This window comes from Pseudophryne corroboree, chromosome 8 (assembly GCF_028390025.1).
Source record: "Pseudophryne corroboree isolate aPseCor3 chromosome 8, aPseCor3.hap2, whole genome shotgun sequence".
Classification (NCBI taxonomy): Eukaryota; Metazoa; Chordata; class Amphibia; order Anura; family Myobatrachidae; genus Pseudophryne; species Pseudophryne corroboree.
This window is the reverse complement of record NC_086451.1, coordinates 482027663-482040938: the sequence shown is the minus strand read 5'-3', so window position 1 is coordinate 482040938 and position 13276 is coordinate 482027663.

The window sequence follows — 13276 nt, the reverse complement described above, 5'->3', positions numbered from 1 at the left end:
GCAGGGCAGGAGGGTGAGTGTAGGGAGAAGGGAGGATGTAGGGAGCAGTGCAGGAGGGTGAGTGTAGGGAGCAGGGAATGTAGGGAGCAACACAGGAGGGTGAGTGTAGGGAGCAGGGAGGATGTAGGGAGCAACACAGGAGGGTGAGTGTAGGGAGCAGGGAGGATGTAGGGAGCAACGCAGGAGGGTGAGTGTAGGGAGAAGGGAGGATGTAGGGAGCAGGGCAGGAGGGTGAGTGTAGGGAGCAGGGAGGATGTAGGGAGCAGTGCAGGAGGGTGAGTGTAGGGAGCAGGGAATGTAGGGAGCAACGCAGGAGGGTGAGTGTAGGGAGCAGGGAGGATGTAGGGAGCAACACAGGAGGGTGAGTGTAGGGAGCAGGGAGGATGTAGGGAGCAACGCAGGAGGGTGAGTGTAGGGAGAAGGGAGGATGTAGGGAGCAGGGCAGGAGGGTGAGTGTAGGGAGCAGGGAGGATGTAGGGAGCAGTGCAGGAGGGTGAGTGTAGGGAGCAGGGAGGATGTAGGGAGCAACACAGGAGGGTGAGTGTAGGGAGCAGGGAGGATGTAGGGAGCAACACAGGAGGGTGAGTGTAGGAAGCAGGGAGGATGTAGGGAGCAACACAGGAGGGTGAGTGTAGGGAGCAGGGAGGATGTAGGGAGCAACGCAGGAGGGTGAGTGTAGGGAGCAGGGAGGGTGTAGGGAGCAGGGAGGATGTAGGGAGCAGTGCAGGAGGGTGAGTGTAGGGAGCAGGCAGGATGTAGGGAGCAGTGCAGGAGGGTGGGGTGTAGGGAGCAGGGAGGGTGTAGGGAGCAACGCAGGAGGGTGAGTGTAGGGAGCAGGGAGGATGTAGGGAGCAGGGCAGGAGGGTGAGTGTAGGGAGCAGGGAGGATGTAGGGAGCAACACAGGAGGGTGAGTGTAGGGAGCAGGGAGGATGTAGGGAGCAACACAGGAGGGTGAGTGTAGGGAGCAGGGAGGGTGTAGGGAGCAGTGCAGGAGGGTGGGTGTAGGGAGCAGGGAGGATGTAGGGAGCAGTGCAGGAGGGTGAGTGTAGGGAGCAGGCAGGATGTAGGGAGCAGTGCAGGAGGGTGGGGTGTAGGGAGCAGGGAGGGTGTAGGGAGCAACACAGGAGGGTGAGTGTAGGGAGCAGGGAGGATGTAGGGAGCAGGGCAGGAGGGTGAGTGTAGGGAGCAGGGAGGATGTAGGGAGCAACACAGGAGGGTGAGTGTAGGGAGCAGGGAGGATGTAGGGAGCAACACAGGAGGGTGAGTGTAGGGAGAAGGGAGGATGTAGGGAGCAGAGCAGGAGGGTGAGTGTAGGGAGCAGGGAATGTAGGGAGCAACGCAGGAGGGTGAGTGTAGGGAGCAGGGAGGATGTAGGGAGCAACACAGGAGGGTGAGTGTAGGGAGCAGGGAGGATGTAGGGAGCAACACAGGAGGGTGAGTGTAGGAAGCAGGGAGGATGTAGGGAGCAACGCAGGAGGGTGAGTGTAGGGAGCAGGGAGGATGTAGGGAGCAACGCAGGAGGGTGAGTGTAGGGAGCAGGGAGGATGTAGGGAGCAACGCAGGAGGGTGAGTGTAGGGAGCAGGGAGGGTGTAGGGAGCAGTGCAGAAGGGTGAGTGTAGGGAGCAGGGAGGATGTAGGGAGCAGTGCAGGAGGGTGGGTGTAGGGAGCAGTGCAGGAGGGTGAGTGTAGGGAGCAGGGAGGATGTAGGGAGCAGTGCAGGAGGGAGGATGTAGGGAGCAGTGCAGGAGGGTGGGTGTAGGGAGCAACACAGGAGGGTGAGTGTAGGAAGCAGGGAGGATGTAGGGAGCAACACAGGAGGGTGAGTGTAGGGAGCAGGAAGGATGTAGGGAGCAACGCAGGAGGCTGAGTGTAGAGAGCAGGGAGGATGTAGGGAGCAACGCAGGAGGGTGAGTGTAGGAAGCAGGGAGGATGTAGGGAGCAATGCAGGAGGGTGAGTGTAGGGAGCAGGGAGGGTGTAGGGATCAGGGAGGGTGTAGGGAGCAGTGCAGGAGGGTGAGTGTAGGGAGCAGGGAGGATGTTGGGAGCAACACAGGAGGGTGAGTGTAGGGAGCAGGGAGGATGTAGGGAGCAACACAGGAGGGTGAGTGTAGGGAGCAGGGAGGATGTTGGGAGCAACACAGGAGGGTGAGTGTAGGAAGCAGGGGGGATGTAGGGAGCAACACAGGAGGGTGAGTGTAGGGAGCAGGGAGGATGTAGGGAGCAGTGCAGGAGGGTGGGTGTAGGGAGCAGTGCAGGAGGGTGAGTGTAGGGAGCAGGGAGGATGTAAGGAGCAGCGCAGGAGGGAGGATGTAGGGAGCAGGGAGGATGTAGGTAGCAGCGACGGAGGGTGTAGGGAGCAGGGAGGATGTAGGGAGCAGCACAGGAGGGAGGATGTAGGGAGCAGGGCGGGTGCCTGATGTCAATTCCGGTCCCGGACAGGCTTATGTGATCGCAGCAACTGCAATCTGCAAGATCTGTTTGTGCAGCTCTGCTACACATGTGATCGCACACTTGCACAGCTAAAATACACTCCCCCTGTAGGCGGCGACTATCTGATCGCAGGGCTGAAAAAACCGCTGCCCAGCGATCAGGTCTGAATTACCCCTCATGGTTTTGACCATTTGCTAACAAATTTGCTGCTGCGATCACATCAGAATTAGGCCCTTAATGGGCAGCCGGTGTGTTACCTGTGCCACCTGGCCTCTGGGGGGCAGTGTTCCATTAGCACCTATGGTTAGGAATTCGGCTGCTGCCTGCTAAGTGATGTAAATATAGAAGACGTGAGGTTCCCGTGCAGATCAGCATTTATGGCAAATATACTGGGGCTAGACCTATGGATAACACTGCAAGTACCTGAGCTCAGGAACTGCAGCCCCCCCTGTCTCTCCGCACATCTCGCCCAATTACATCGCCTGCTGTCCCTTTCAGCGGCGGCTAACATGTTAAAACTGTTTTGGCAATTCTAATTAGCTGTAGATTATGTTGTTAGCTTTCCAGGCATGAAGGAGGTAAATATCTAAATGAACTGTTTACAATTTCCCCGGCAAGAGGGGGCGGCGCATTAAGGGTTCTCTCCGTCTCTTTCTGTGTTTTCTGATCCTTGACACACTAATGAGGCAATTCTGATGCAGGTGGAGGCGTTCTAGATACAGGCGACCGTATGTCTCCTTCTCACCGCAGGCAGCCAGGCAGGGCTGCAACATACCCCGTGTACCATACAGGCCCTGGATTCTCTGATCTGCTGCATGGGGGGAACACCGCCGGCATGTCACAGGTTAAATTGCCAAGGTGAACGGAGATCCTTTTTCCAAGAGCTTCTGCAGCAGCTTTGACGTCTTTTGTTGACGCCTAATTTAGAAGTCTCATTATTATAATTTGTACACTACGCTCCATGAGCGATATCGCCTAGTGTTTTCCCTTGACTCCTGGGCTGCCGACACAGGCCCTCATTCCAAGTTGAACGCTCGCTAGCTGTTTTTAGCAGCCGTGCAAACGCATAGTCGTCGCCCACGGGGGAGAGTATTTTCGCTTTGCAGGAGTGCGAACGCCTGTGCAGTAGAGCGTCTGCAAAAATATTTTATGCAGAACAAGACCAGCCCTGTAGTTACTTATTCTGTGCGATGATTGCTGCGACGAGTGACACGGTAATGACGTCAGATACCCACCCAGCAAACGCCCGCGTTTTCCCAAACACTCCCAGAAAACGGTCAGTTGACACCCAGAAACTCCCACTTCCTGTCAATCTCCTTGCGTTCGACTGAAAACGTCGCTAGCACCTGTGCAAAACCACAATGCTCTTTGTACCCGTACGCATACGCATGCGCAGTTTTGCCGTTTTTTTAAATGATCGCTTCGCAGCGAACAACAGCAGCTAGCGCTCAACTAGGAATGAGGGCCATAGTGCATACACACTGGACGATATTTTAAACAATATCGCTCAGAAGGCTGAAAATGAGCGATATCGTCTAAAATATCACCTAGTGTGTACGCACCTTAAGATAGAGGTGTGTCCACTGTGTGAAAGCGGATTGGTTGCAGCCAGGTATTTGAAACCATAATCCGCTTCAACCCCTTGACGCTGTTTAGGGATTGGATTACAAGGACTATTGGGGAGACTCCCGCGGAGGGACTACGCAGGGTAATGGCTGAACTGCGCTTTTCCAATACTGGATGACCCCTTAAATTGCGTTCGGAAACCAATTTCCCTTGGGAAAGGATAACAGTGATCAGCTGCTCTCCGAGAATAAATCTGGCGTTGCAGCAGGAAATAAGCTACGTACCAGGCAGGAGACAGGGATATGTCCTGCAGAGTCAGAAATATGATCCACCCGTTACTGGGCGGGAGGATTCTCCATGAATGTATACATCCCGGGTTGTTGCGGGTAATTTGGGCGCAATCTATGATTCAGTCGCAGGTGGGTGTAACGGCCCCTCCCTGCACTCCACTTCCGAGTGGGATGAAGATTGGAGACCGCAACAGCGAGCTGGAACATTGCAGGGAAGAGGCTGAGGATCTTCAGTAAAAATATACATTTTTTTGGTTTTGGGTCCTGGAGCTCCACCCAAAACAGCATATTACTATAGACCAGGGGTTCCCAAACGTGGTCCTCAAACCACCATAACAGTCCAGGCTTTAAGGCAATCCATGCTTAGGCACAGGTGACTGATTATACCATCTGTGCATAAGCAATGGTATCCCTAAAACCTGGACTGAGTGCCTGGAGGACAGTGTTTGGGAACCCTTGCTATAGACCTTAGCTTTGACCATTAGTGACTTCCATGTTGTCTACAGACTTCATGTCAAAGTAAGAGACAGGAAATTAGATAAACTCTATTTTATTCATTGTGTATCATTAGTTACATTAGTTGGGGCACAAGACATTTACCAACAAAATCCACTGATTTACAGTAAGGTAATGAAGACACCGGACTCACCAATGACCAAACGTTTGGTTGCAGTAATCTTAGTGCGTCACTCTTCAGCCGGTGAAACTTTACAGTTCTCCAACCACAACTAATATTAATACTGCTGCGACACCACTTTCCACCTGGGAATCGCCGCACGTATTCACTGGGGCCATAGCGAGAGTTCAGCACAAATATGCAGTAACTCTGTAGAGTATGAAAGCGTTGTTTTAATTCTTAAACGTCGCCGAATGGCCAGGAAACTCCTGCCTATTTTTTCCCTCCTAGCCCCCACTATTAGAATGGAAATATCAGGCCTTGCAACACACAATGGCTGCCAGGAGATCACAAGACAGCGTGACAGCGCCTCCCCGTGGGTGACCCGGGCCCCTTCCCAGACTGCCCAGGACACATTTATATCATAGGATTCAAAATCCATCCAATGCCTGCACTGAGGGATAAGAAGGGGCTGCACAAGATACTCTACTTGTCCTCGTGGCACAATGGCTGGAGCCGGCCTAGAAGTCTCCATCTCCTCCCTGGCTCGTAGGCAGCGCAACCTCACAGCCAAAGCATATACTGTACTCTATGGGGAGTCATGTACTCTATGGGGAGTTATGGCTCCCAAAAGTCAGTTGATGCCAGCGTGAGGATTAAACTACATGGATGTGCAGGAAAAAGACCTGAGAGAATGTATCCATTGAAGAAACCTTTACATGTGTTGAGCCGTCATATTACCGTGTATGCTTATCTATCATCAATACACCTCTGTATGTTAAAGATACCTTTATGTGTTTGACCTTCCTCACACTAACAGTCAGTGGTGTACGCCCATTTATCATTTTCGGGTTCATACACGCCAACGGGTGACTATAATGGCGGTGGAGGATCCTCGTTTATAAAAGATACCTTAATTGACGAGATAGCTTAGAATAGTGTGTGTTTGGGCACAATCTGAACTGTAGCTATACTACCTTTTGTCACTGGGAGTGGAACTGATCTTGTGAACTATGGGACATATTCAGCTTCAATTTCACAAATCGGCCGATTATCGGGACGCCAGCGCATGCGTTGCGACCGCTTCACGTGTGCGCAAAGGACGTTTTAGTAAAGCTTCTAAAAATGTAGGTGTTGTCTAAATCAACTAAATAGATTCTATCACTTCTCTACTGCATACTACTGATGATTCTGATTGGTTCCCTAGGTGTTACTCCTGATTGCTACATGTATATATTGTACATAGTCTGGTTACGGGTTACATGTATGTTTAGTATGTAATACAAGGTGCCTTTGGTACCCTCACCACTGTGTCCTTGCTGTGTGATACCGGGGTACTGCACGGGAGTTATAATCCGCCGCCTTTTTCAAGTTGTTAACTGGCAAGCGGCGAAAATAAAGCACATACGTACACCCGGTATCCTCACAAATAACATTTACATAGCGACAGCATATTCCGTTGCGCTTCACAACTGTCAGCAGTGATTTGATACAATGTCAGGGTAATGACACAAAACGCAGTAAAGTTATGTGGTAAACAATGAAGATACAGAGACTGTAGGGATCAAACAGAAGACGTGCAGGAGCACTGAGGTTGGTGCACAATGCTGAACAGAGACTGTAGGGATCAAACAGAAGACGTGCAGGAGCACAGAGGTTGGCGCACAATGCTGAATAGAGACTGTAGGGATCAAACAGAAGACGTGCAGGAGCACAGAGGTTGGTGCACAATGCTGAATAGAGACTGTAGGGATCAAACAGAAGACACACAGGAGCACTGAAGGTTGGTGCACAATGCTGGAGGAGTAGAGACTGTAGGGATCAAACAGAAGACACGCAGGAGCACTGAGGTTGGCGCACAATGCTGAACAGAGACTGTAGGGATCAAACAGAAGACGCGCAGGTGCACTGAGGTTGGCGCACAATGCTGAACAGAGACTGTAGGGATCAAACAGAAGACGCGCAGGTGCACTGAGGTTGGCGCACAATGCTGAACAGAGACTGTAGGGATCAAACAGAAGACTCGCAGGTGCAATGAGGTTGGCTCACAATGCTGAAGGAACAGAGACTGTAGGGATCAAGCAGCAGATGCACAGAGGTTGGTGCACAATGCTGGAGATAGAGACTGTAGGGTTCAAGCAGAAGACGCGCTGGCAGACTGAGGTTGGCGCACAGTGATGGAGGTAAAGAGACTATAGGGTTCACCCAGAAGATGCGCTGGAAGACTTAGGTTGGCGCATAGTGATGGAGGTAAAGAGACTATAGGGTTCACCCAGAAGATGCGCTGGCAGACTGAGGTTAGCGCATAGTGATGGAGGTAAAGAGACTCTAGGGATCAAGCAGAAGACGTGCAGGAGCACAGAGGTTGGCGCACAATGCTGAATAGAGACTGTAGGGATCAAACAGAAGACGTGCAGGAGCACAGAGGTTGGTGCACAATGCTGAATAGAGACTGTAGGGATCAAACAGAAGACACACAGGAGCACTGAAGGTTGGTGCACAATGCTGGAGGAGCAGAGACTGTAGGGATCAAACAGAAGACACGCAGGAGCACTGAGGTTGGCGCACAATGCTGAACAGAGACTGTAGGGATCAAACAGAAGACGCGCAGGTGCACTGAGGTTGGCGCACAATGCTGAACAGAGACTGTAGGGATAAAAAAGAAGACGCGCAGGTGCACTGAGGTTGGCGCACAATGCTGAACAGACACTGTAGGGATCAAACAGATGACGCGCAGGTGCACTGAGGTTGGCGCACAATGCTGAACAGAGACTGTAGGGATCAAACAGAAGACGCGCAGGTGCACTGAGGTTGGCGCACAATGCTGAACAGAGACTGTAGGGATCAAACAGAAGACTCGCAGGTGCAATGAGTTTGGCTCACAATGCTGAAGGAACAGAGACTGTAGGGATCAAGCAGCAGATGCACAGGTGCACTGAGGTTGGTGCACAATGCTGGAGATAGAGACTGTAGGGTTCAAGCAGAAGACGCGCTGGCAGACTGAGGTTGGCGCACAGTGATGGAGGTAAAGAGACTATAGGGTTCACCCAGAAGACGCGCTGGCAGACTGAGGTTGGCGCACAGTGATGGAGGTAAAGAGACTATAGGGTTCACCCAGAAGATGCGCTGGCAGACTGAGGTTGGCGCATAGTGATAGAGGTAAAGAGACTCTAGGGATCAAGCAGCAGACTCGCAGGTGCAGGTTGGCGCACAATGCTGGAGGCACAGAGACTGTAGGAATCAAGCAGCAGACTCGCAGGTGCACTGAGGTTGGCGCACAATGCTGGAGGCACAGAGACTGTAGGGATCAAGCAGAAGACTCGCAGGTGCACTGAGGTTGGCGCACAATGCTGGAGGCACAGAGACTGTAGGGATCAAGCAGCAGACTCGCAGGTGCACTGAGGTTGGCGCACAATGCTGGAGGCACAGAGACTGTAGGGATCAAGCAGAAGACTCGCAGGTGCACTGAGGTTGGCGCACAATGTTGGAGGCACAGAGACTGTAGGGATCAAGCAGAAGATATGCAGCCGCACTGAGTTTGGCGCACAATGCTGGAGGAACGGAGGCTGTAGGAATCAAGCAGGAGACGCGCAGGGGCACTGAGGTTGGCGCACAATGCTGGAGGTACACAAGCAGAAGACTCGCAGGGGCACTGAGGTTGGCGCACAATGCTGGAGGTACACAAGCAGAAAACGCGCTGGGGCACTGAGTTTGGCGCACAATGCTGGAGGAACGGAGACTGTAGGAATCAAGCAGGAGACGCGCAGGGGCACTGAGGTTGGCGCACAATGCTGGAGGTAGACAAGCAGAAGACGCGCAGGGGCACTGAGGTTGGCGCACAATGCTGGAGGTACACAAGCAGAAGACGCGCAGGCGCACGGAGGTTGGGCCCATAGGCCGGGAGCTATTGTGATCATTTGCAATTTCTGTTCCCAGCACTCTGAATGCAGCACTAACATCGCCAAGCTTTGTGTTAACTGACCGCTATGTAAAATTACTGCTCCATGTATACGGGTTATAAGAGCTAGATCATGGATATAACAAGGGTGCCAGAAACTAAAAATGACCAAAGTAAGAAAATGTTCCTAGCAACATTAACTTGCAGCCACCTAGGTAACGCTCTCTTCCAAGGATTCCTCCTGGTGACTTGCAACACCAGGTACTATACAACACTCTGGCCATTACCTGGCATCGCTCCCACCGGAGCACACAAACCCTGCAGCGCCCATTCGGTTGGTGCCGCCTATCTCCCAGGATGCAATGCCAGCCCCCTAAGGAGCAAGCAACCAGCAACTTCCCACACATAATGACTTATCCATTGGCCATGATACCAGCGGCCTCTCCATTCAGCCACCCAGCTGCCACACTGACTAACTTGACGGAAATATTTCAGGATCTTTAATTTTGGCAAAAATTAATTGCTCAACCCAGACTTATTCATTTGTGTAAAATTTGTTAGAAAGATAATTAAACTGTCTCCAAAATTCAATTTCTTTCCCCCTCAGGCTCAGGCTGGGTGTTTGTGCAGGAATGTGAAATACAACACGGCACCGAGTGCGGAAAAGATGTAATATATTCATGTTGCCAGAAGCATTTTAATATGTTTATTCAAGTTAATTCTCTGTCAATAATTTGCCATCACCTTTGTGACTGCCTGCCCCCTCCGAGGGGACGAAGAGCTGCCCCTCTGGCTGAACGGATGGGAAATCGGTTCATTACACAGCTCAGGTGTAAATCATTATCAGTCTTTGTCATTATGAAGCCACAGAGCAGGGGAAACATTGTACCGGCTGCATGTTAGGTGAGGCTTTACCCAGCTACCTGTAATCAGCCAGTGGCGCCTGTATACGGTAGACGTACAGAAGATGGGCGGAGAGGACGCAGCTCAGTAACAAGAATTATTCTGTCTGTCACTACACAACCTTGAGTAAGTTTTAAAGTGAAAAGCACATTTTGGAGAATACAATACATGGATATCTTTGTGACGTATGCAGAATGTCAGAGGGTGTCCGCTTACTGGTAACAAGCGTTCTGGCAAATGGTTGTACGTAAGTGATCATTAGTTACTGATAATCGCGGTAAGTATTGCAGATATAACATGACATCGCAGACAGTACGCCGGCGACCGGATCTATAGGGGTTCCGCACTGTTACTAAGGAGTGACATTATATATAATAGCATCACTGATAAAATAGAAATTACAGGGACATTATACAAGGGTAATCCAGAAAGTAAAGACCGTTTGCACCTTCCCACCGCGCAGGGTACTCACCCCCTCCCCAATTCCTGTTCGGCCGGTCTCCCTACTATGGGAAATGTTATCTTCTATGGGATAATTATTTTGATCGTCGTGAAAGTACTATGGGAGTTATATGAAGGATAAAATATCCATATTTTTATTAGTAATTAAATAAATGATATATCTTCAATCCCAAATCATTAGATTTTCACGTGAAAGACCCGGGAGAAGTGGTAAAAATGGTCATATTAAAGGTTAATTTTCTTCACTTCTGTTTTTTAAAATGCAAAATGCACGAACCCTCAGTGAAATATCCTTATTATAATATCTATAGGACACACATTTCATTCTATAAATGAGGTCATCACAAGTCGCCGTCAAGGTTCTGTTTACATATAAAAGCATAAGATTGTAGCCTAACTGCTGGTATATGTCACGGATAGTGGGGGGACTTAAAATCCAGAATCATTTATAGTAGGGGTTATCATGAATTTGGCCTAACAATAAATTAGGAAAATATTAAGTTAACGTGGGCCTGCTGCATCCCCAATATATGAAGTGGTTATAACACGTGATTTGCTTGTGTGTACATAAACCAGGCGTTTCCTACATATTATAATGTTAATGGGCGCAATATTACTCTCAGGCAGAGGGTAGACAGGCAGAGGCGTAAGCGGGACGTGAGGTGGCATTGTGGCGGTTTTGGGGGCGAGGTCGGGCCGCGTTGGCTGCGTGACGTCACATGCAGCCGCTGCGACCCAAAATATGGCGGGTTGCCGTCTACCTTAGCAGCTAGGCAACCCCTAAACATGCGAAAGCATCGCCATCATGCGATGCTTTCACATGTTTGCGTATGTTAGTGTACGTCAGTGTAATGGGACGCAGATGTGCGATTTTTCAGACATCTACGATCCATGCTGAATTAGGCCCTTTGTCCTATTAAACTTCAACAAATAATATTCTGTCTTTGTGTTCTTAAATAATTCAAGCCAAGAAAGGTTGTTTTTTGTTTGTTTTTTAAACACTACAGGACAGTATACCTCAGGGATAAACTGAAAGCTTTGTAAGTGTCAGCTCTTGAGCAACATCTTACCGGCAGAACTGAGTGGATATAAGTGACGGTGAAACATCGTTTTTGAGGAATCTCGTCAGTTCTAGACCAGATGTTTTTTGTTTAATACTTTCACACAGGCACATGACGCATGCTCAGGTGATCCTTGTTGTGATGGGAATGTGGTGCGGGGATGGGGCGGGGGTTCCCAATGAATACTGTATGGATGACATCAGAGCTGAGATATTTTCTGAAGTTTATACATATCTTACCATCACTTACATTCTATACCTATACAATGGTGCCAGACGGTTTGTGAGCCATTTAAACAAATTCAGAATTTCTGCATGTAAGTGACTTTGTGCTTATAGTCACTTTTATATGTGTTCACATCTTGTTATAAAAATAAACAGAACCTAATAATTGAAATTACACAGAAACGGATACACTTTTCTATTAATTTATTGATCAGCGACCCCACATTATTATTATTGTCAGAGAAAGTATGTGAACCCCTGGGAGTCAGCACATTGGCTGGGAGGAATTATGGCTCAAACCATTTCACCTGGATATTGGTGGGACTTCTTATATGCCCCCCCCCCTCCCCCCCACACACACACACAATGAAAAAATAATACTAGACGTCACAGACAGACTCGTGCCTAAATAGAAAAATTAAAACTTTTCAATAGAAATCATGAAAGATCTATGGTCCTGTGTCACCCTGACATTATAAAGTATGGTTGTACCCCTCCCCCTGCCCTTTATAACGGGCACATGAAGCCCCTCTTGCTTTAGTACATTACCCGGTGAGATCTGGTACAGATGAAAAAGCAGAGACTAACCATATAACCTGCTCTGATACCAAGGAACAATTTAAATGCAGGTTAAGTATCCAATATCCAAATATTCCGAAATACGGAATATTCCGAAATACGGAATTTTTTGAGTGAGTGAGATAGTGAAACCTTTGTTTTCTGATGGCTCAGTGTACACAAACTTTGTTTAATTCACAAAGGTATTAAAAGTATTGTATTAAATGACCTTCAGGCTGTGTGTATAAGGTGTATATGAAACATAAATGTATTCTGTGCTTAGATTTAGGTCCCATCGCCATGATATCTTATTATGGGATGCAATTATTCCAAAATACGGAAAAATCCAATATCCAAAATACTTCTGGTCCCATGCATTTTGGATAAGAGATACTCAACCTGTAATATAAGTGTATAAGAGATAACGGTATAATACAGTGACAATAAAATCTCTTACTCTGAGCATCAGTTTACACTTCTCTGAGACTCTACAAAGGATAGACGGAGGATTCTGCTTCCTCTCCCCCCCCCCTCCCTGACGGAACATGACGTAGAACGCTCTGGATAAAGATTTACAGGGCCCCTCCAATTTAGCATTAATGATGGCCTGTCGGGGGCTGTTACAACTGGCTTTAATCCAATTAACACTGTGCCATACTGCTAGCAAAAGAATTGTGAGCTAGGCTAATTATACAGATGTAGGCTAATCATTATCTTAGTTCTTTAGACCAAATCCTGTTCAGACAGAGCAAATGTGATCAGCCAACAGAACTGAGTTCATTGCAAGCACAGCCTATTATCGCACGGTAGGCAGGAAGAGCAACAGTGCCCTCTAGTGGCTGCTCAGCAAAAGCACAGGTCAGATCACTAGTCAGGTTTGTGTACAAAAACAATACAAAAGTACTATTAAGTTAAATAAAAATGTAATAGCTTAGAAAGGACAATGGCCCTCATTCCGAGTTGATCGCTCGCTAGCTGCTTTTAGCAGCTTTGCACACGCTAAGCCGCCGCCTACTGGGAGTGTATTTTAGCATAGCAGAATTGTGAACGAAAGATTAGCAGAATTGCGAATAGAAATTTCTTAGCAGTTTCTGAGTAGCTCGAGACTTAGGGGCCCTACTCATTAGACGATGCGCCACCGAGGTGCCCGACGGCCGAAACGGCCGACGAGCGACCCGGCGGCGGGGGGGCAGTGACGGGGGGAGTGAAGTTTCTTCACTCCCCCCGTCACGCGGCTGCATTGAAGTGCAGGCAAATATGTACGAG